Source organism: Quercus suber, unplaced genomic scaffold (assembly GCF_002906115.3).
Source record: "Quercus suber isolate HL8 unplaced genomic scaffold, Cork oak 2.0 scaffold_177, whole genome shotgun sequence".
Classification (NCBI taxonomy): Eukaryota; Viridiplantae; Streptophyta; class Magnoliopsida; order Fagales; family Fagaceae; genus Quercus; species Quercus suber.
The window spans coordinates 759,979-785,232 of record NW_027069637.1 but is presented as its reverse complement, the minus strand read 5'-3'; the positions used below and the strand labels follow the sequence as shown (position 1 = coordinate 785,232).

General features: G+C 40.5%; 1 pseudogene; it reads left to right on the top strand.

Annotated features, from left to right (window-relative positions):
* The first annotated feature begins 236 nt into the window (after positions 1 to 236).
* The window catches only part of LOC136069571 (cyclic nucleotide-gated ion channel 1-like), a 31,274-nt pseudogene continuing 6,256 nt past the window's right edge, over positions 237 to 25,254 (top strand).

Below are 25,254 nucleotides of genomic sequence, written 5' to 3'. Positions count from 1 at the left end.
TAAGAGGGCACGAACAGATGAGATACGAGCAACCAGAGTAAAGGACTCTTCATAATCAATCCCATACTCTTGTGTAAAACCTTTTGCAACAAGACGAGTTTTGTAGCGCTCAATGGGTTCATTGGTTGGACACTCTCAGTGTTAGCAACAGTAGTAGCAGAAATTGAAACAGCTGATTTGTTGCGATGATAGCAAGTCTCAATATTGTGGCCAAAACGTTTGCAAAATTTGCAAAAATGTTTGATGGATTGGCAGCGATGATTGTTGCAATAAGAAGACCTGCCCTTATTCTTCATTTAGAAGCAAAATGTGCAAAAATGGACTGCAAAAATGAAATATACGCAAAAAACTGGGTAAGGACGACCTGGACTGGAAAAAGTCAAGTTAGGAGAAAAGTCAACGGTCAAAGTCAACGGCACAGTCAAAGTCAATGCAGTCCACGGTCAGCGGTGATGACGTGATCACTTCTGAATGCTGATGTAAGCAAGCTGATGTGTTGTAGACGTAAGCATTTATGACGTCACTAGGGCTGACGTGGCGAAGATGATGACGTCAGCGGACCGAGTCTAGTGTGTGAGGCGCGTGAAGAATATTGGCGACGCGTGGAGGCACGTGCCAGTAATGCCGAGAATTATTGTGGTGCGTGGCGGCGCATGGATGGTCTGATGAAGACTATATTTCACAGAAATTTAGATCGGAGAGAATACTTTCCGATGGTGCAATCTGTGGTCTGATCAGAGTAGCGAAAGCGGTGGTGGCGGCAAGGCAGTGGTCTTTGATGTACTGAAGTCGCGGTGGTACTGCTCACAACAACGGCTACAGATGACACCCAAGAAGACAAGACTGCTTAAGAGCGGCACACCAAATGATTAGAATAGTGGCTCTGATACCATGTTAGAAATACTGAATGTAATTGTATTGTATTTCATGATAAAATAATGTACATAGGTGCCTTTATATAGGAGGCATATGTGTGCAATACAAGTAAATATGTGTGCTATACAAGTAACCTAATTTGGGCCTAAAGCCCACAATACTATACGTTAACAATGAGTATACCTATATAGACGAGACCTCGGGAAAGGTAGTTAAAGATTTTCGGAAAATGGCGAAGACATTTGTGGCCATACTTCGTAATTGACATTCTCGTTATTCTTCCCTTCCCACAAGTAAGGGAGAGCTTTATTCAGTTCAGTTCATCCGTCAAAAAAAAAAAAAAAAAAAAAAAAAAGCTTTATTCAGTTCATTGTTTTCTTCAAATTGTTGCATATTTAGATTTTATCCCTTGACTTTATACTTGTTGTAATCTGTTCAGGTCATAATTTTAATTATTTTTCGACAACTGGAAGGCTCAAAATCTTTGAATAAAAGAAAGTTGTTGACTTTCTTTGTTCTCTTCCAATATGTGCCAAGAGTTATTCAAATCTTCCAATCCTGGAAAGATCCTAAGAAGAGAGTCGACAAATCACCTGAAACCCCAAACGAGTTAAAGCGGCATTCAATTTCTTTCTCTACATCATTTCCAGTCATGTAAGTTTGATTTTGTACTAATTTTAGATTTCGAACGTACGTATTTTGCTTAAGCTTATCAAAGCATTTGCGAAAACACATGAAATATATATAAAATGTGAAATACTTCATTTATTAATTTATTATAAATGGTACCCCAATTCTCATATAAATAATAAAATAATATTATATCTACAATATTTTTAAGGTAATCTTAGGAAGCAATTTGTTATTGTTTATTGGTTTTAACATGAGCTTACCACTAATATTACTTTTAATCTACTAATAATAGCTTACCATTTAGAATTTGTTAAGAAAATGTTATAAACGTATTATTACTCAGATAGAGAAAATCTAAAAATATAACAAAATGTCATAATATTTTCACAATACTTTTGTTTTTAAGTTGTCGAGAGTCCTAGTCTAATATTTCAATTATTTATTTTGATTTATCAAAAACTGACATCTCGACTATAATAAAAATGTTGTGTCAATATGTTGTGTTTCTAGAGCAGTGAAAATGTTCTTGATTTTAGCTCAATCAAGAATACCTTTATTGTCCTAGGTCAATTATATGACCGCCAACATAGATATTATATAGAATATAAATACATTATACAATTCATGTATAAATCCTTCTCTCTGTGTACAATTTCATGAATTATTATTATGATTATTAGGAAAATATGAAGATTTTATTGATGTTCAATGTCTCGATGGTCTTTTAGGTATTGGGAACCTTTTGGTATTTTCTTTCTATTGAAAGGGAGACTGCTTGCTGGCACAGAGCCTGTGAAATTCATACAGGATGTATCCAAAGTTCTTTCAAATGTGATGACAGACTTCACGTACAGTTTAGGAAATTACACATTTCTAAGTGACGTTTGCCCAATAAATCCACCAGATAAAACGCGCTTTGATTTTGGAATATTTCTTGGAGCTCTTCAGTCTGGTGTAGTGCAGTCCAAAAATTTCTCAGAAAAATTCTTTCACTGTTTCTGGTGGGGCTTACTAAATCTAAGGTTTGCACATAATATTGACTCTGCTATTCCATATTACTAGCATTTCAGAATAACTTTTATTAATAATATATTTATGTCCATATTGCATTATTTGTAAGTTATTACGAGACTTTTTTTTTTTTTTTTTTGAGAAACTGTTCTTACGAGACCATAGTTTGCCACGCCCATTCGTGGAGCCAAAATTTTGGTTTAGGGGGACAAAGATTGCTTAATCTATTAAACAAAAAATCGATTAAAGTAAAAAATATAATGTAAATATAAGTTATAGTTTATTATTGTATACTAGATATCAATTTATTTTTTTTTATTCTAGCATTAGCCAGAATATTTCTAAAAAAAATAAAAAATAAAAACATATGCGTAAATACTATTTTCGTCTCTATATTTTCACCTGATCATTTTCACTTTATTCCCTATTTTTTAATTTTACCGCATTTAGTCCTTAAAGTAAAAAATGCGTTCTATTTTAGTCCTTAGCTACCGTCATCTCACTAATAGAAATTGTCTACATGGCAAATAGAGTGTACAAGTTGCACACTAAATGCTGACGTTAACATTAAAATAATAAGAAAAATTTTTATTTAGTATTTTAAAAATGCCATGTCATTTTTTAAAAATTAAAATATTAATTTATCAATTTTAACTAAATGAAAAACAAAGGAAAAAAACAGAAATAAAAACTAAAAATCATATGAATTGAGATCTAACTTTAGCTTGAGTAAGAACAATAAGAACACAAATCCAGAAAATTCAAAACCCAAAAACATCAGTTAGTTATCTCAAAAAAAAAAAAATCAAATCTAGGTCAACACAAAATTAAACGCAAATAAATCCAAAATAAAACCCCTCACATGACACCAAAACATCACAGGCTGATCAAAATTTTTTTTTTTTCTTTTTTCACACCACACAGCCACACTTTCAGCTCAAACTTTATCTCTCTAAGGTCTTGGTATCTTGGTTTGATGGGTTTGATATGGGTTAGAAAGAGAGAGGCTGAGCCGGTTTGATCTGGGTTAGAAAGAGATGTTGAGATCGGTTGCTGTCACGGCATGGCTAGTGGCGACATGTGGGTTCAAGATCAACCAAATGGGGAGTGATTTAAGAACTGTTGTGGTTGGGTTCTGAGTTTCAAAGTGGTTTTCGCAAATGAAGAAGTGTGGGTTTTTATTTGGATTTTTTCCCTCATCTCACATTAGATGTTTTTGGGTTTTGAATTTTCTGGGTTTTGTTCTTGTCTGTTCTTCCTCAGTCTTTCTGTCTTTCTCTTTCTTTGACACACTCTCTCTCTCTAAAAGCTCTTTGTGGGGGTGTCAATGGTGGATCTAAAGTTAACATTTTTGAAGGTATACTTGGTTATGAAATTAGAGCTCCTAGAAGACTCTGCTTTTGAGTGGACAAATGATTGTCGTCAATGGGTCGAGCTGGTTCATTTCCTTTCCATCTTATATTCCTATATTGTTTCTCATTTGCTTTCTCATCATTCAAGCTCTTCTTTTTGCTCTTTCATGTTTGATAAAGTTTCTATTTTTTTCATGGGGTTGATTATTATTTTTACTTTATAGGAAGCTGTAAGTTCAGATGTCATTCCTTACATGTTATCCACATTTTTTGCTTGAAAATAAGAAACCCCAAAAAATCAATCAATGAGAATGACTGTGTTTTCAATGGCTAGTACGAGAGATTCGGTTTAATTTATATTGTTAAAAGAGTCTTGGAAAACATTGAGATGGTAAATGGTAATATTCATGTACTAAGAATTAAGAATTGTAGATCTGATGTTAATTTTCTGGGTTTTAAATTTTCCGGGTTTGTGTTCTTGCTCAAATGTTTAATGTGTTCATGTTTAATTTATCAATTTTATTTGGGTTTGTCAAGATTGTTGGCATGAATTCTAATGCGTTCATGTTTAATCTAATGTGGATTTGAAGTTTAATTTTGTGTTCTTATTTTTTGGGTTTGTGATTTTTGGTTTTTAATTTTGTGTTCTGGATTTGTGTTCTTGTTTTTTTTGTTCAAAATAAATTAGATCTCAATTCATGTAATTTTTTATATTTAATTCTGTTTTTTTAATTTTTTTTATTTAGTTAAAATTTGATAAATTAATTTTTAAAATTTAGATGCTGATATTGACATCTTTTTAATGCTAAATAAAAATTAATATTATTATTTTAATAGTCACGTCAGCAATTAGTGTGCTAATTGTACACTTTGTTTGCCACGTAAACAATTTTTGTTAGTGAGATGACGGTAGAGACTAAAATAAAATGCGTTTTTTATTTTAGAAATTAAATGTGGTAAAATTAAAAAGTATGGACTAAAGTGAAAATGATGTGAAAATGTAGGGATGAAAATAGTATTTTTGCAAAAAACATATTAGCCAGAATCAGTATACTCACTATTATGTATGATTTATTTATTCACAATTTAAGCTGAATATATATATATATATATATTCATATAAATAAAAATATAAACAAATAAAAAATCAATATATACTATATAGTCATTATTATATGAAGTGAAAAGATTAATCTAAATAGAGGATATTCAAACAAATCATTGAATACTTAAAAGAAAAATGGCAAAGATAAATTAGCTTAAAAGTATTAACATTATGATCACATACTCAAAATATTTAAAATATTCTATGAATGAATTGATTTTGCTCTTAAAACACGCTATATGATATTTTTATTCTTGAGTTTACTCAAAAGTATGAATATTTATTCTTTCTATCTTAGAATTATTTAATGATGGGTTGATTTGCAAAAGATTGTAAAAAATATATTGAATTGTAAAAGAATTATTTTGTTAGAAAAAATATATAATTCAGTACATTGTCTAGGTGATATAGTGATAATATATCTTCTAATATTAAAATTACACATAATTTTTTTTCCTTGATTACATTAGGTGTTAAAATTTATTTCTAAAAAATCAAATTTGATTTTTTTTTGGGAAAAATAGATTTTTTTTAATATTTTTAAATATTATAAAAAATTAATTTTCAAAAGAACTTTAAAGCTTAGTTTGGTTGGGAAGATAAAAATGAGAGAGAGAGAATAAAAAATATTTTAATTTTTTATCATATATGTTTGGTACAAATGATCAACAAAAAATTAAAAAGGGTGACAACAAATATAAATTTCATTTGTTTGGTTGTGAAGAAAATTGAGACGATATATGTAAAAAATAATTTATATGAATTTACTATTATGCCAATGTTACATAGTATATAAGCAATATATCTAAACAAATTCAAATACTTGTGAGCATATTTCCTCAAATTATATAAAGAAATAAAAATAGAATATTCTCTTCGGTTTTTGTTCCATCATTTTTCAATCATTCCTAAAAATCACTCTAAACAAACAAAAAAATAAGGGGGATTTGGATGGGGTCACAGGCAATTGCCCTGGTGTCCCCCCTACCCCTACACAAACACACACATAATCTGCCATACAAAAATACTTGAGATAAATTAAAGATGTTGTATTTTTGCTGTATATAAAAAAGAAAAGAATTTTAGATGTAGAACTCCCTAGCCACCCTAGCTTCTTGTCCATGGCTTACGATTATATCCAGGAAGAGAGCTAGGATTTCGAGTGAAGGGGGTGAGATACACTCAAACCCAAATGCTTAAAAAAAAATTTATAGCCTAAACTTTCAAATTGTAGCTCTAGATTAACCCAAAGACAACCATGTTTTTATCCAAGCTTATTATATTGTAGCTCCATGTTTATTATATTGTAGCTATAGAATAATATATATATATATATGTGTGTGTGTGTGTGTGTGTGTGTGTGTGTGTTAATCCCAAGTTTATTTGGGGAACTTCATCAAACATTTAAACTATAATTATCCTATGCTAATGCTTTAAGATAAATTTCATAAATCATTTAGAAAAAAAATCAAAATTTAATGAAAATTTGAATAAAGAAAGTGTACTTTTTGTAAAAGCATGGAAGTATTGAACAAAAATGGAGCATGAAAATTCAAAACCAATCTTTATATATTTTATATTTTGCTTTTTCTCATTGGGCAGGAGGGGCCATTGCTCCCCTTGGTCTAAGCATAGCTCCTTCCCTGATTATATATGTCCCCCCGGCATTTTTGGTGCATCTCTTGGCAGTTTCTCCTCCGCAGAATACTCTTCTTCTTTCTTTTTATTTGTTATTTGTTGCAGGTTTGATTTCTAAGATTATTATATCTAACACATTATAGTTGCACCGTTTTTGCAGTTCTATTGGTCAAAACCTCGAAACAAGTAACTATATCTGGGAAAAATGCTTTGCAGTTCTCATTTCTCTCTTTGGCTTGCTATTGTTTACATATTTCATTGGAAATTTGCAGGTTAGTCTCAATTCTATTTTTTAAAAGGCTTAGGGTTCCTACTTCCTAGTTATACAATTATGAACCGAACATTATTTAGGCTAAAAACAAGGAGTGGGCATTAGATTGGTTTTTATGTTGGAAGAATGATACCCCTCACACTTGCTATGTATTAAAGTGGCCAAATTGTTGTACTGTAAGTCTATGATGTCTATTTATAATTAAAATAATTTTCTTTTTGCTATTATCCAAACTATTCTTACTATAGTAAAGTACTTTGAAGTTTAATTGACACTTCATAATATTTCCAATGAAGATATCTATAGTTCAAATCTTCTCATGATCTTGTGTTTACAATGAGGATATTTATTATTCAAATTCTCACATAGTCTCACCTCAACTCTCCATATATATATATATATGGAGAGTAATTTGAATCTTAAGTATCTTTAAACACTATCCTTTCTATTTAGGTTTTTTTATTTTATTTTATTTTTCAAATATTTGATAATCAAGAAAAGTGAAATTTGAATCTTAAGTGTCTTTATTGGAAATACCAAAAATGTCCATTGATATATATTTTTTATTAACAATTGATGTGTTTAGATTTCTCTAATATTTAATTTTCAAAGGAGATCCTATGAAGCTTATTATTGATATAATATGAAGCAATTTTGTACTAATAAATATCCAAAATATAGGTTTAAAAAATCAAGAGCTGTGTAGCTCAATACCTACTGGTATTTCTAATAAAAATATTTATAGTTCAAATCTTTCCACCTAACTATATATATTGCAAAAGTGCTTAAATTTCTGTATCAATATAAAACTAGAATGGATGCCATAATAGATTTTGAAACTTTGGATTTACTCTACAAATTTTAAACCTATAATTATTAATTAAGGATATGAAAATTAGTTAAAAGTTTGGGCTTAACTTAGTCACATTTTGGTGTTTTCAATATATTTATGGTTCAAATCCTTCCACCCTCAATATAAATAAATAAATTAAAAAAAATAAAAAATAAAACCTCAAAGTTTTTCTTTGAAAAAGAAGTATGATCACCAACGTGCATTAGATTATATATCTCAATCTTACGGCAATGAATCGGTTACAATGAATATACACTCACGTAAAATATTCCTTTTTTGTTCTTTGTCTACTTAATTAATACCATAAGATTTGACAAATTGAACTTACTAGTAGAAGTGGACAGCTATACATGCAGCTGGACTCTTCAAAATCGGAGGAAGCAAAAAAGAAGAGGGAGGAGGAGGAAAAGGAGGCAAGGAAGAAGAGGGAGGACAAGGCCGAGAAAAGAATGGAGATGGAGATGAAGGAGAAAAAACGAACAATAGAAATATGGATGTTCAAATACAGGCTTCCTGGAGAAATGAAAAGACAGATTATGCAGAACGCAATGCAGATTTTGAAAAAAAAACAAAAGCCTTGTTCATGTGGAGAACCTGTTACGTCAGCTTCCTGAAGGACTAAGCAATTCTGTAAAACGCCACATCTACTTAGATCTACTAAAAAAAGTGAGTTCGTTAATTAGCTACGATAAACTTGCTAAATAATATTTAATTTGCACCTGTGCAAGATTAGTACTATTATTGATATCACTCTGAAAAGAACGAAGAAAGAAAGAGCATTATAGTTTTAGTCAACTGATTGTTTAACCATCACTGCAGATGCAGCACTTATGCCATTTACCTATATATAAAAAGATTTTCAATATATAATTAAAATTTAACAAAAAAATTAAAAAAAAATACTTTAAGTGATGAATTAATGCACATTTTGTAGGGCTATGTTTTTATTAAAAGAATAAAGATTCTAATAAATATAAAATGATTTGAAATATATAATGAAAATTTCTTTTAAATTTGTTGATACTTAATTAATTAATTTTTTTATTTAAATAGTATTTTGATTTATTTAAATATTTAGAATAAATTGTACAACATAATTTCACTATATGATTCACTCTATGTGTGATATACACACACACATTAACATTACTAATGGTAATGTATATATTACCATTAGTAAATAGTAATGGTCCATTAGTAACATGGTCAACATAATTTGTAAAAAATGTTGTAAAATTTGTAATAATTACAATATTGAGACACATAATATAAACACGATATATACAACCTAACCTAATGAAGAGCCCCATATATGTGTAGGGTTTTTAAAAAGGAATATTTATAGAATTTTGTAGGGATAGGGGCCCAAAATTGTATATTGGGTCTTGGGCCTTATCCGAGAATGTGAGCATGTCCGAGGAGGGTAAAATAATTATGAGAGGTTCCAAGTGTAAAGTCTCATAAGTTAGGAACGAATGGAGGGTGATCCGAGGGGGAACTATTCCTCGGATATGATGAACACGATTCAAATCTGTATTCCACCAATCAAGGTGATCTTTCAAGAAGTTTCAGTGATAAGAACGTGCATCATGTATATATAAGAATGATGGAAACTCAGAAATATCTAGGGAAATGCTGCTACCATCGCATTAAATGTAATGCAGCTACTTTTCTGGCCATATTTATGTAGAGAGGATCCCTGAACAGTTCTGCCTTGGCCACGGCGACTCATAGAAAGATAGAGAAGGTGTCTGATGGGACAGACACTCAAATGAGGGCTTAAATGATCAACAAGTGTAGGATCAAGATGGAAAAAAGGGAACTATATAATGGAAGAGACCCTGCATGAGAGAAGAAAAAAAAGAGAGAGGGAAAGAATACTGTAGCAATTAAAGTTGCATTTGTAATCAGTTCTATTGATTTCTATCATAATTTGCCTCCTCGGACAATGAATTCATTCAGTCCTATATGCTTTGATTCTTGCACGATCATCTTTTGAATCCATATTAGCCATTGTTAAATTCATAGAGAGTCTAGTTCTTTGACCTGCTCTCTACAAATTTATTGTACTGGGCTCATTGGACCAACATCCCATATCTTTTGGGCTTGGGCTGTAAAACGAGACCATACAATTGGCACCGTTTGTGGGAAGAACTTATGTGATAGTGAAGACAACTGTCAATTATGGCAGAACTAGGTCCACAACAAGCAAAGTTAAGGGGATCTCAACATAGTGACCCTTTTGTTAACCTTGAGTAGAAAGGTGACCGTGAGGGGAGTGTGCATACTACACATATCTCCTATGCAAAGAGCAACAGGGGCATACAATTGGAGATTGACCAGCTAAAGAGGGAATTGTGGCATGCAAGAAGGAGGCGAGCTTCCCCAAACTATGATGTTTCTTCTGATGACGAAAGGGACTTTATTTACAAACGGAGGTCCCAAACCCCGCCTAGCGAGTCCTTCTCCTACGAAAAGGAGCACCATCATGAGCGGCGGCTTAAAAGCCCACCACATAGAGACATGGGAAACGACACTATGAGTAGGGCCCTGAACCAAATTTCCAAGTCGCCTTTCACGCGTAACATCGAAGAGGCAAGGCTTCCTCGGTTGTTTCATTATCCAACGTTCACCATCTATAATGGTCAAATAGATCTTATGGAGCACGTGAGCCATTTCAACCAAAGAATGGTTGTCCATTCCAGGGATGAAGCCTTGATGTGTAAGGTTTTCCCATACAGTCTGGGACCCGTTGCGATGAGATGGTTTCACAGCCTAAGTGCAGAGTCCATAAGTTCTTTTAAAGAGCTTACCCAGGCATTTGGCTCTTGATTTGTTACTTGCAAGAAAGTTCCTCGACCGTTGGCTTCCCTCCTATCTTTGAGCATGCGAGAGGGAGAAAATCTGAAAACAAACTCAGATAGATATTGGGAGACGTTTAACGAGATTGAAGGTAATTTTGACAATGTGGCCATCAATACTTTTAAGCTCGGCCTCCCCACCGAGCACGGTTTAAGGAAATCTTTGACTAGCAAGCCCGTTACTAGCGTTCGCCAACTCATGGATCAGATTGATAAATACAAAAGGGTAGAGGAAGACTAGCAGCAAGGGAAAGGAAAGGAAAAGGTCATCCCTCAAGAGATGAGAGATTTCAGGTCGGACCGATATAAAAACCGGCCACAAAGAGAATTTTCAAGACAGTCAGGATCCGCTAATGTTCAGGCAGTCAATGCTGTATTCCGAGAGCTAGTACAACAAGTTTTGGAGAAGATTAAGCATGAACCATTCTTCAAATGGCCAAATAAAATGGCGGGAAACCTAGCAAGATGCAATCAAAACCTTTACTACCAGTTCCACCAAGACCAAGGACACACCATTGAGGATTGTAGAAATCTGTGGGATCATCTGGATCAGCTCATCTGTGAGGGAAAATTAAAACATCTTTTGCATCATTCTAATAGCCAGGAGGGCCAGACTAATTCAGAACCCAAGAGAGATGACTCCTCGAGACCTCTCTTAGGAACGATTAATGTTATCTTCGCTGCTCCAAGAAGAACTGGCTCCTGTCCATTCAGAGTGATGTTTATGGCTCGACAACCTGCCAAGGACTCTAATTCGAAGGCCAAGAGGGCTAGAATTGAAATTCAGTCAATTTTGGAACCGGCTCCTATCCATTCAGAGTGATGTTTATGGCTTGGCAACCTGCCAAGGACTCTAATTCGAAGCCCAAGAGGGCTAGAACTGAAATTCAGTCGATTTTGGGATTCTCAGATCAAGATAAGGTTGGAACCATACAACCTCACGACGATGCTCTAGTGGTTACTCTCAGGATTGGGGGTTATGATGTGAAAAGGGTAATGGTGGATCAAGGCAGTGGCGCTGAAATCATGTACCTTGACTTATACGAGGGGCTGAACCTGTGTCTCAAGGACCTAACGGCCTACACCTCTCCTTTGGTAAGTTTTGATGGGAAAGTTGTCATCTCGAGGGGTCAAATCAGGCTACCCATACAGATTAGCTCAGAAACGGTGGAGGTGGACTTCATAGTGGTGGATGCTTATTCCCCCTACACAGCCATAATGGGCAAGCCCTGGCTTCACGCCTTAGGGGCTGTCTCTTCTACCCTTCACCAGAAGGTAAAATTTCCATCAGGGGACCAAATTGAAGAAATTGTTGAGAGTCAATCTATGGCTAGACAATGCCTGGTGGCTGCCATCCGGCATTAGCTCGAGGTTGAATCCTCAGCCCATACTGAAGGAGGCTCATAACAATTAAGGGTTTCGGCGCTGCTTGCTGATAGGTCAGTCAAGGAGGCGAAATGCGAAGATTTAGTAAAGATTGTTATTGGTGACAATTCTGAGAAGTTCTTTCAGGTTGGGTCTCAACTGCCCACTCAAGAGAAGGAAGAACTGTCGGAGTTTCTTAGAAGAAACGTGGATATGTTAGCCTGGAACACTTATGAGGCCCCAGGGGTTAACCCAAATTTCATCTGTTACCATCTAAATGTCAACCCATCTGTCACCCCTCAAGAAGCAACCACCTCGGTGCCCCTCCAAGGAACATGCTGATGCTATTAAAGAAGAGGTAACTAAACTTAAACAAGCAGGGGCTATCAAAGAGATCTTCTACCCCAAATGGCTGGCCAATACTGTGGTGGTAAGAAAGAAGAACAGGAAATGGCAAGTATGTGTGGACTTCACGGACCTGAACAAAGCTTGCCCAAAGGATCCTTTCCCAATGCCTCAGATCGATTAATTGGTTGATACAACCGTAGGCCACCCTCGGATGAGTTTTTAGGATACCTTTCAAGGATATCATCAGATACTGCTAGCCCTGGACGACTAGAAGAGGACGGCTTTTGTCACTCCCATTAAAACTACCATTACAAGGTGATGCCTTTATGTTTAAAAAATGCAGGGTTTACTTATCAGAGAATAATGACCAGAATGTTTGAGCCACAGCTGGGCAAGACTATTGAAATCTATATAGATGATATGGTGGTGAAGAGCAAGGTGGTGTCCGACCATGTAGGGGACCTCAGAGATATTTTTGAAATGTTGAGGAAACATAAATTATGCCTTAACGCTGCCAAGTGTTCATTTGGTGTGGGATCAGGCAAATTCCTAGGTTACATGGTAACTCACTAGGGAATTAAGGTTAACTCCAACCAGATCATAGCCATTAACAGCCTACAACCACTTCGGAACCCCAAAGAGGTCCAAAAGCTTACCGAAATGGCTGCTGCCCTAAACTGGTTTATTTCTTGATTAGCTGATAGATGCAGACCTTTCTTCCTCTTAATTAATAAGTGGAAGGGATTTGAGTGGACCGAGGAGTGCGCTTTAGCCTTTCAAACAGCTCAAAGAATATCTATCTCGGCCACCTATTATGTCCAATCCAGAGGCAAATGAAGTCCTATTTGCTTACATCGTTGTGGCTCCTCATGTAGTAAGCCTGGTGCTAATACGAGTTGATAGTGACATACAATGACCAGTTTATTATGTGAGTAAATCCCTATAAAAGGTCGAGGTTCATTATCTACCACTAGAGAAGGCCATTTTAGCAATGGTACATGCTACACAAAAGCTCCCCCATTATTTCTAGGCACACACGGTTATTGTCTTCACTCAGCTTCTGCTTAGGTCCATACTCCAGAGTGCTGATTACACGGGAAGGATTGCTAAGTGGGGCACCATCCTGGGAGCTTTCGACGTCAAGTACATGCCTCGTACTTCTATCAAGGGCCAAGTCCTCGCGGATCTAGTAGCTGAATTCGCTAAACCTTCGTTAGAAGAAGTAGCAGAGATACAGAACATGAATGGAAAATCAGTTGGCACCATCTCTCTACAAGCACCTTTATGTTGGAAAATGTATGTTGATAGGGTAGTGAACCAAAGGGGATCAGCAGTGGGGCTAGTTCTGATCTCACCCGAGAAGCTCCCTATTGAGAAATCATTAAGATTGGACTTCTCGGCCACTAATAATGAGGTTGAATATGAAGTCTTGTTGGAAGGAATGTCAATGGTTTATAAAATTGGAGGAAAGGTAGTAACGATGTTCTCTGACTCAAGACTGGTTGTGGGCCAGGTGAATGGTGAACTAGAAGCAAGAGATGAGAGAATGCAAGGGTATCTAAGTCAAGCCAAACATTTGCAATCAGGGTTTGAATTCTTCAGCCTGCTACATGTCCTTAGAAGTGGAAACACACACGCGGATTCCCTAGCCACGCTAGCAACGTCCTCAGCGCATGGTTTACCTCAGGTTATCCTTATAGAAGACTTGCACAAACCCATAGAGATAAAGGGAAAGATGGCTCACATTCACCAGGTTAGATTAGGGCCCTGTTGGATGGACTCTATACTGTTATTCTTAAGAGAGTACGTCTTGCCAAAGGATAAATTAGAAGTTGACAAGGTGCGGAGAAAGGCACTTCGGTTCTGGTTGTCGGAGGACCAAAAATTGCATAAGCGCTTTTTTTTTAGGGCCCTATCTACTCTGTATCCATCCTGAGGCATCAGAACTGCTCCTTGAGGAGTTACATGAAGGGATTTATGGAAGCCATACGAGAAGCAGATCTTTATCCCACAAAACCATCACTCAGGACTATTGGTGACCAAGTATGCAAAAAGAAGCACAGGAATATGTGAAGAAGTGTGATCAATGCCAAAGATTCACACTAAACATACACCAACTAGGAGGAACTCTTAATCCCCTATCCAGCCCTTGGCCATTTGCTCAATGGTCTCGGATATTGTTGATCATTTCCCTAAAGCAGTAGGGAACAAAAGATATTTGTTGGTCGGCACGGATTATTTCACCAAATGGGATAAAGCCGAGCCCTTGGCGAATATCAGGGATGTGGACGCCAAAAATTTTATCTGGAAAAACATTGTTACCCGGTTTGGGGTCCCTCATACTCTCATCTCAAAAAATGGTCTTCAGTTTGATAGCAAATCCTTTAGAAAATATTGCTACAATCTGGGAATTATGAATAGGTATTCTACCCCAGCATACCCCCTAGGGAATGGACAAGCCGAGGCCATTAACAAAGTAATAGTAAACGGGCTCAAGAAGAGGTTGGATGATGCCAAAGGGAAATGAGTGGAAAAGCTACCACATGTCCTTTGGACATATCGAACCACGCCTCGTAAGTCTATAGGGGAGACTCCCTTTTCAATGAATATGGATTAAAGGTTATCATTCCTTTAGAAATTGGGTTCCCAACGCTAAGGACCAGCTTATTCAATCCAAGCAATAACAATGAGCTGCTAGAAAAATGCCTAGACTTGATCAAGGAAAGAAGAGATAAAGTGCAATGGTTTAATTGGCATACTATCAACATAAACTCAAACAAGGTTATGATGCTAGTGTGAAGCCAAGGCCATTAGTGCTTGGTGACTTAGTACTGAGAAAGGTTCTAGGTACTGCAAAAAACCCATCATGGGGAAAGCTAAGACCCAATTGGGAAAGACCATATCGCATCACCTTGGTGGCTGTTATAGGAGCATACTTTCTGGAAAACTTAGACGAGCATGTAATACCACGCCATTGGAATGTAAACAACCTGAAATGGTATTATTATTAATGAAAATTCCCTTTGTCAATATATTCTTTTGTTATTTAAAGGCATTGTACTTCTCACTAGTTAATCTTTATAAGTGTTAAACAGATCCTAGGTAATGTCAGGTCTCACAAACAACATACTTGGGGTGAAATTAACACTCTATGACATCTTTATAAGTGTTAAATAGATCCTAAGTAATGTCAGGTCTCTCGGACCACATACTTGGGTAAAATTAACACTCTGTGGCATCTTTATAAGTGTTGAACAGAGCCTGAGCTATGTTAGGTCTCTCGAGCCACATACTTGGGTTAAATTAATACCCAATGGCATCTTTATAAGTGTTTAAACAAAATCCTAGTTGTGTATGATTCCTTGGACCATATACTTGTTTTGACAATAGCTAAGGAATGTCATAATATCTATTTGTTTCCTACTAAATGTCAAAATAGCTAAGGAATGTCTTCATTCGTTGATCCTCAAGGGTTGATTGTTTTGAAAAATTATTTTAACAGTACCATCAAGATATTTGTGAGATCTTGCTTATCAAAAACAAGTTTAGCAACAAGGGATTCTTGTTCCAACAACCATTTAGTGGGAAGCTTAACATCTTGCCATTGAATCATTTTTGGAACTTGAACTTTAGCATCAGGAGTTGAACATGTGATTAACATTGTTTTACCAGAAGGTTCTCTATGATTCTTAGCACCAGGATTTAAAGTAAAAGGTTTACTACCTTCTTCCATGTGATAACCAGATGAAGCAATATTCAAAGTCAAAGCTTTAATGATATTAGGATCATCCAAAGTAAGAGTAATATCAGGATAACAGTTGAAATAAACAGAACCATCATACAAAAAAGCAGTAATCATACAAAGAATGCTATCTTTAAAGTGCTTAAATCTAGCATCTCTTAAACACATGAGAATAAAAGCATTTATTCCCGTGCGCACTGAAAGCGAGACCATTGGATTAGGCTGAGGCTCACTTGGGCTGACAACTTATTTGTGTGGTGGGCTTGGGTTTCCTACATGGGGTAGTTCTCAATATTAAGACCCAATGAGGTCACTTTTCTCTCTTGTCCTGCCAGAAACACTCCCCTCTTTTTACTGCTTCTCTTATTCTCTCTCTCTCTCTCTTTCTCTACTTGGCTCCCTTTTCTCCACCTTCAACAACCTCTTCTCGTTCCTTTGTCCATTCTATTTATAGCTCATACTGTGTGGAGTGGCTATGATTACTTTCGGGTTTAGTGACCCAAGCGGTCCAATGCTATCGTTCATAAGTGGGTGGTTAGGTGGTAGTGGGAGGCGGTGCAAGTGACCTTGGAACTTGTTCTTCCTCATCTGCATGTGTCCTTGGTAGAGGTGCTGTCTGAACAGCCGAACATGCAACGGTCAGGCAATTGTCAGTGGTCCATATATGCTCGGGGAACGGGACAGACGACTTGCCGAGAAACTCTGAAGTGGTATATTATGGGCCTGCGACCTGTGTGGCTGCAGGACATGATCCTCGGCAGAAAAAGGGTCGCGGCCCATGGGCCATTCACCCATACTGGGTCCCCAAGCCCAAATGGGCTCTGGTGTAGGGTGCCGTACATTAGCCCCCCCTTGATTCGTCCTCGCTCTCGGGGAGAATCAAGGATCAGAAGGGGTAGCATTCCTCCCGGGAAAACGAAGAGTCTGCTTTTGTCAACTAAGGAACGTGTTAATGCGCCTCTCAAAAGACGCGTCCAAACCTGACTCATTGTATAGCCGTCATTATTGTCTGACGGTTCGTGAACCGAGGTGTCACGCGTGTGGCAATTAAGACGGCGATTCGCGTGGTTCCCCGTCAGCGATCATTTAATGCATCTCGCCTTGCTCCTTCATCCCTATAAATAACCACTCCTGTCTTTTTCATTCACTTTTGCATCTCTCACTATTCATCCTTCTTCTCTGCCAAGCAATACTCCTTTGAGGTTCATCTTCCAGCCCAGAACATACCTCCTCCTTAGAGCCCAGTAAGTTCCTCTCCCTCTTCCTCTTCTTCCTGCTTGTTCTATTTCATTTCGTTCTTCAATACTCTATTTCTTTTCTTCCTAGCATCTTTGCTTGTAGAATGGGTTACTCCCACCTCCTTTCCTCTGCCAATGCTTTGGCTAGTTTTAGGGATGCCTTCAATGTCCCTAGGGACGTTGACATTGCCTATTGTAAAATGGGCGATATTGACATTCAAAGGCGCCGTGGTGTAAATACGGTGTTCTTTCCCTTGATGGCTATTTTAGAGGGCGGACTTAGGTTCCCGGTTGACCCCCTGATCCTTAGTACCCTTAGGTTTTATGGCCTTTGCCCCGACCAACTCCCTCCCAACTTTTACCGAGTAGTGAGTTGCGTGAGTAGGTTGAACCAGTTGTACGGGTTACAACTAAATCACCATGACGTTAATTTCATGTATAGTTTATGTGGCAATATTGAATCGGATTATTACCTAAAAACAAGAGACATAAGGGTACGGCTCATTTCATGCCTACTGGACTCAAATAGAAACTTGGCTAGAGACTTTGTTCGGGTGAGCGGCAACTGGTTTGCCGAGGAACTCCCATACGCATTTTCACCGCGCGATGTTGGTCGATACCATGCATTATTCATTTTATCTCTTGATTTTGGTCTGTGTATAACTGCCGTCTAACTCTTATTTCCTGTGCAGAGAGTAAAAGATTCAAGCCAAATCTCAGGGTGGTACATGTTCGGGACCTGAATTTTATTCTCAGGTCGAAAATTTTTGTTCACATCGACTGGCAACTCCGGGCATCTCACCTTATCCTCGGCGTAGATCCTATTTACTCGACTTGGCAGGGGTTTAGCCAAGCCTTGCTAGTGGACAGCCCTCTCCTTTCATACATAGACGTACGGCACGCAAACTTCCTCCCTCCCAAGTTTACCGTTGGTGAAGCACGTGCTCTCGGTCCCAGGTTTATTTGTTCGGACGAACGACCGCCCATTCGTGACGAATCGGCCGAACGCGTGACGCGAGCGCGTCGAGAGAGAGCTCATAAGCAAGTTCAGCAGGAAAATCCCCCACCACTCGAGGACCCTATAGAACTCAGGGCTCCCACTCAGGAGGTTAAAGGTGCAGCTGCAAAATCAATAAGCTCATCCAAAACAGAATCTGACCAGGGCAACGCCATGGTGGTCAGGAAAAGAATGACGATCAACCACTTCATCCTGAGTGCCCAACCCGCGCAGCAGCAACAGCAATCCCTTGGCCCAGATCCCACTCCTCCCCCTGCCCCCGTGGGCCGTGCCCGAAAGAAGCAGCGCACGACCGAGCAAACTCAGACAAGCTCGGGTGATGCGCCTTCCAGGCCACCTCTCCGGCCGTCATCTGGCATCGTAATTCGAGAGCAGACAGCACCCACCTCGGCAAACTTGGCATCTTCGTCCCGGGCCTCGGCAGAATGGCAGCCCCCTTTCCATCTAGATGGCAAGCCCCTTCCTGCGACAACCTCCGTTCGCATGTAGGAAAAAGGTCATGGGGGTCGCGTTGCTCAGAGCCTGGTGTGCGACCTTCTTTTGCCCGAGGACTTGCACGCCTTCTCGAAAGGAACAAATGAGTCTTTAGGAAGGCGATTACAGTGGCACACCATAGCGGTAACTGTCCCGTCCTTTTTATCGTTCCTTGTTTACTACTCATCCTTGTACTTTTTCTTTCCCCTTATAAATATCGTTATTGTGGGCAGGCCACGCAATTGTCATATATTGTGGACAGGCGGATAAAAGAGCTTGCTGAAGATTGCGAGGGGGAAAAGCTTTGAAAGATGTTGCCGAGGCCACGACCAAGGAGAAGATGAAACTTTCTGAGGACGTAGAGGAAAAAGTTGCTGCTGTAGAAAAGGCCCAGGCTCTAGCCGAAGGGCGGTCCACGAAGCTTGAAGTGCAGTTGGGAGGGACCAAGCTTAAGTTGGCCGAAGCCCAGACGTCATGCTGGAGGGACAACTAGATGATTCGAAGGTGGCGTTGGAAGCTTGCGAAAGCAAGTGGTACAATGAAGGGTTCGCCGATGCGAAGAACTCGGTAGAGCCAGTCATTCGCCAGGCTCATCTGCTCGGTTTTGAAGAGGGCTGGTTCGCTGTCCTCCAAGCCATGGGAGTTCCTGAGGATTCTTCCTTCAGGGATCGCGGCAAAATCCCCTTCCCGAACCCCTCAGCTGCCACGCAGAACGCCTCTTTGGTGATTGATGAGAAAGAGACGACCAGCATAAGGGAACTGGTGAACGCCATCGATTCTCACGCGGAGCCAGTTGAGATAGAGGCGACTAGCCATCCTCAGGTTGGAGGGGATGCCCAATTGCAAGCATCTTCAGCTCCCGAGGATCCATCTTTTGTTCAAGCAGCAGATCTATGATGTGGACAACCGTACTGGGTTTCTTCCATTTTATTTTCTTTTTCCTTTACCGTTTTTAAGTGAACTGAATTGCCTATGTCACCAAGCTGTGGTGACGGAACAATTTATTTCCTTTACGCTTTTATTTTCTTCTGAGTCGCCCGGTTTTTGGCAACTAGACATCAGTTTAATCTTTAAATATTGTCTTATGTTATGTTTATGAATGCTTTATTATCAGATGTTTTCATTTCGGCCGAGCGACCTATCTTCGCCGGTCGTTTCTTTATTGTTCGGTGATAGGAATTGAGCCGAGAACTTACCTTAGAAATAATATAGGTTTCCACCTGCTTGATTATGAGATCAAACCGAGGGTCAGGCTTTTGTCTTTGGAAATAATTTAGGTTTCCACCTGCTCGGTGGGGAGATCGAACCGAGAGTCAAGCTTCTGTCTTTGGAAGTAATTTAGGTTTCCACCTGCTCGGTGATGAGATCGAACCGAGAGTCAGACTTCTGTCCTTGTAAATAATTTAGGTTTCCACCTGCTCGGTGATGAGATCGAACCGAGAGTCAGGCTTCTGTCCTTGGAAATAATTTAGGTTTCCACCTGCTCAGTGATGAGATCGAACCGAGAGTCAGGCTTCTGCCCTTGGAAATAATTTAGGTTTCCACCTGCTCGGTGATGAGATCGAACCGAGAGTCAGGCTTCTGTCCTTGGAAATAATTTAGGTTTCCACCTGCTCGGTGATGAGATCGAACCAAGAGTCAGGCTTCTGTCCTTGGAAGTAATTTAGGTTCAACCTACTCGGTGATGAGATCGAACTGAGAGTTTAATGCAGAATAATGCCAATATGCATGGACAAACATCGTTTTCTTTTATTAACAAAGCACATACACACAAGAGACCACACCTTCAGTGATAGTACTTTTTCAGGTTATAAACATTCCATGGTCGGGGCAATGGTCTCTTGTCTAGGTCTTCTAAGTAGTAGGCCCCGGCGCCGGCCACTGCGGTTACCCTGTAGGGCCCCTCCCATGTCTGCGCCAGTTTCCCGGCGTTAGCATCTCGCATGCTCCCCACGGCTCTTCTGAGAACCAGATCCCCGGCTACGAATTCCCTTGTTCTTACATCTCGGTTGTATCTCTAGGCAAGCTTCTGTTGATATTCAGCGAGCCGTATGGTCACCATCTCGCGGCATTCCTCTAACTTGTCCAGGCATCCCACCATCATCTCGTCGTTTCGGGCAGGGTCGAACCCTGTGACTCGTGCACTGCACAGGCTTACCTCAGTTGGTATAACGGCTTCAACTCCTTACGCGAGAGAAAAAAAAGTCTCCCCGGTGGACCTTCTGGGAGTTGTCCGGTAAGCCCACAAGACTTTGGGCAGCTCCTTGGCCCAGTTCCCTTTAGCACCCACCAACCTCTTCTTCAGCCCATCCACAATCACTTTATTTACTGCCTCAGCCTGACTGTTACTCTGGGGATAAGCTGGAGTCGAGTACCTATTTTTTATACCAAGTTCACGGCAGAACCCTCGGAATGCCCGACTGTCGAATTGTAGCCCGTTGTCTGATATGAGGGAGTTCGGCACCCAAAACCTTGTTACTATATTCTTCCACACGAACTTCTTCACATCGACGTCCCGTATGTTGGCCAAAGCTTCCGGCTCTGCCCATTTGGTGAAATAGTCGATGGCTACAAGCACGAATCTCCGATTTCCCGCCGCTCGGGGGAACGGGCCGATGATATCCAGCCCCCACTGTGCAAAAGGCCAGGGACTGCTGATCGGGTTCAAATGACTGGCGGGTTGATGGATCAAAGGTACATGCTTCTGACACTGTTTGCACTTAAGTACGTACTCGGCAGAGTCCTTCTGCATTTGAGGCCACCAAAACCCTTGAGTCATTGCCCGGTGCGCCAATGAACGTCCCCCTACATGGCTGCCGCACACCCCATCATGTAGATCCGCCAGAAGCTCGCCCACCTTCTCGAGGTGTAAACACAATGGGTATGGTCCTCCGTATGATCTTCGGTATAAAATTAGTCCTCAGACAGCCAATATCGGGGAGCCATTCTACGTACCTTGCAGCCCTCCTTTTCATCATCTGGGGGCCAGTCTTCTGCAAGGAAGTCAATGATGGGGTCCATCTAGCACGGCCCAAGGGTTGTGACTGTCGAGACATCGATTCTTGCAATTACCGAACTATTCACCACCTTGACGCTCGGCTCACAAACAAGCTCGACCTTAACTAGTCGGGATATCTCTTCGGCCACAGATGATGCAATCGTGGCAAGTGAGTCAACGTGTCAGTTTTCCGTCCGAGCTATTTGGGATACCTTTACTGTGCTGAAGCTGGCTATGGCCTGTTTCACTTGTTCAAGGTATGCTTTCATCCGGGGATCGCAGGCTTCAAAACTGCCTTGCACCTGATTGACCACCAGATGCGAATCTGAGTACACCTTTACATCCCGTGCACCCAAGCTCGAAAGTGTCCTTAGCCCTGCCAAAAAGGCTTCGTATTCTGCCTCGTTGTTGGACGCCTTAAAACACAATCTAAATGAGTGTTCTAGCCGTATTCCTTCTGGGGTGATCACTACGACCCCTGCACCAGCCCCCATGCTGTTTGATGCACCGTCCATGAACACCTTCCATGGGCGAACTTCCAGCTGGCATACTATCTCCCCATTTCCCTTTGGCGAAAACTCGACGATGAAATCCGTAAGGACCTGGCCCTTCACCGAGCTCCGTGGTCTGTACCGTATGTCGAACGAACCAAGCTTAGTCCCCCATTTTGCTATTCGGCCCGTGAAGTCTAATCTTTTCAATAATGACTGTAAGGGATACTCGGTCAAGACGTATACTGTACAAGCTTTTCCAAGGGTAAATACCTCGTCTCCGCATCGACTAGAGTCTTGCTGATGTAGTACACGGGTTGTTGTATTCCTTTATCCCTCAGTAACACGACGCTTACGGCGTGCTCGGATACTGCCAGATATATGAACAAATCCTCACCGCTCTGGTGCCGTAAGCACGGGTGCCCTCACCAAATAGTCCTTAAGGTCTATAAAGGTTTTGTCGCACTCTTCACTCCAGCGAAATCCGGTCCATTTCTTCAAAAGTTGGTAAAATGGTCGGTAGCGGTCCGCGAACTTGGAGATGAATTGGTTCAGGGCGGCTAGCATCCCGGTTAACACCTGCACTTCCTTTGGGCTGCTCGGTGGCTTCAATCTTCTTACTACTTCGATCTAGTCGGGGTTGACCTCAATTCCTCGGCTAGTGATTAGATACCCTAAGAACTTTCCCGCCCCTACACCAAATGCGCACTTCTCGACATTGAGACGCAACTTGTGCCGCCGAAGAACCCCGAATACTTCTCGAAGATCCTCCACATGCCGAGCTACCTGCATACTCTTTACCACCATGTCGTCAACATATACTTCAACTATCCGCCCTATCATGTCCCGGAACATTCTTGTCATCATTCGTTGATATGTGGCCCCGGCATTCTTTAGTCCGAAGGGCATCCTCGTATAATGGTAATTGGCCTCTGGGGAGATGAATGCCGTTTTCTCTTGATCCTCGGGATCTAAGGCAATTTGGTGATACCCTTGAAAAGCGTCCAGAAAGCTCATCCTCAGATGCCCATACGTGGCGTCCACCAGCTGATCAATTTTTGGCATAGGGAAAGGATCTTTTGGACATGCCCGGTTCAGGTCGATGAAGTCCATGCAAACCCTCCACTTGCTGTTCTTCTTTTTCACCACCACAGTGTTAGCCAACCAATCCGGGAAAAAGATTTCCCTTATTACCCCAGCATCCTTCAGCCTTCGGACTTCCTCATTCACTGCTTGTACGTGCTCCCAGGATGACCTTCTTGGCCTCTGCTTCTTAGGAATGAACAAGGGATCGACCCCAAGTCTATGGACTATGAACTCGGGGTCTACTCCCAGTACTTCGTACGGGCTCCATGCAAACACATCCACATTCTGTATTAGGACCAACAGTATTTCTACCTTTTCCCGATCATCCATGCTTTCCCCAATGCGGAAGTACTTGTCTCCATCTGGCAATATCTTCACCTTGAGCATCTCCTCGGCACATGCCTCCTCCCTCTCCCGTGAATTCTGTAATTGCTATAAGGGCTCTCCCGCCAAAGGGCCGCTACTCTCGGCCTCCTTTTGGTTGGTCTGTTCTTTCTTGCAATTGACTACGGCGACTAAGCATTGCCTGGCTGCCTATTGGCTTCCTCGCACCACAGTGATACCATGATCGGTAGGAAACTTCACTTTCATGTGTAAAGTGGACAGGACGACCCCCATCGCGTGAATCCACGGCCTTTCCAGTATCGCCGTGTATGGAGAGAACGAAGCAACCACTATAAACTTCACCACCACCTCCTTGCCTTCCATATTGACGGGCAGGGATATCTGCCCCTCAGGAACCACCACTTTACCGTCGAACCCGACCAACGGCGTGCTATACTTCGAGAGATCTTCATTCTTTAACCCGAGCCCCCTGAATAGGTCCGGGTACATAACCTCATCACCACTTCCCTGGTCTATCATTATTCTCTTCACAACGAACCCTCCTACGCAGGCCGTGACCACCAATGCGTCGTTGTGCGGCTGAATCGTACCTTCCAAATTGCTATTGTCGAAAGCGATCAGCTCTTGGGTCAGTTTTATCCTCTTAGCGGGAGGCGCGACTGAGCTTCCTCCTATGGAGGCCACGGTCAACATCCCCTTTCCTCCAGTTGCAGTGAGGCCCCTAGGGGCAATGTGGATGACCTCAATTATCCCAAGAGGAGGTGGAAGGAGATTGCCTCTTTGTGGGGCGCCCTGCCCTGCTTCTCGGTCTCCTCCGTCCGTTACGAACTCCTTTAAGTGTCCAGCCTTGACCAGCTGTCTGAGATGGTCCCTCAACACTCGACATTGCTCGGTGGTGTGGCCCTTATCCTTATGGTAAGTGCAATACAAACTCTGATTCCTCCTAGACGGGTCTCCTCCCATCTTGTTCGGCCACCTGAAGTACGGTTCGTGCTTAATCTTGTCAACGATCCTATACACTGGTTCTTTAAACGTTAGATTTACCTCCTCTACTTGTGCTTCCAGTTCTTGTATCCTCAAGTTTCCTCAAATTCTGGGCGGATAGACATTCTGACGAGGGCGATTCAACACGGGCGCTTTTCCCTTGCTTTGAAGCTGGTCGTCCTCCAGTCGTTTGTATTCTTCGATGCGCCTCATCAGTTGTCTCATATCTTCGGGGGGTTTCTTGGTCAGTGATTCCCAAAGACCGGAGTCCTCGGGCAGGCCCATCCTGAAAGTGCTTGCGGCAATCTTTTCGTTCCCTCCGCCAATCTCATTATAAAGCTCCCAATACCGAGCGGCATAGCTACGGAGGGTCTCTCCTACCCTCATCTTCATAGACAATAACGCATCTACCGGTTGTGGGACTTGGCTGCAAGTCACAAACCGTATCCCGAACTCTTGTATCAACTCGACGAAGTTGTGAATAGATCCCTTTCGTAAACCGTTGAACCACCTCAGTGCGGTAGGGCCGAGGCTCGAAGGAAAAACCTTACACATCAGTGCGTCA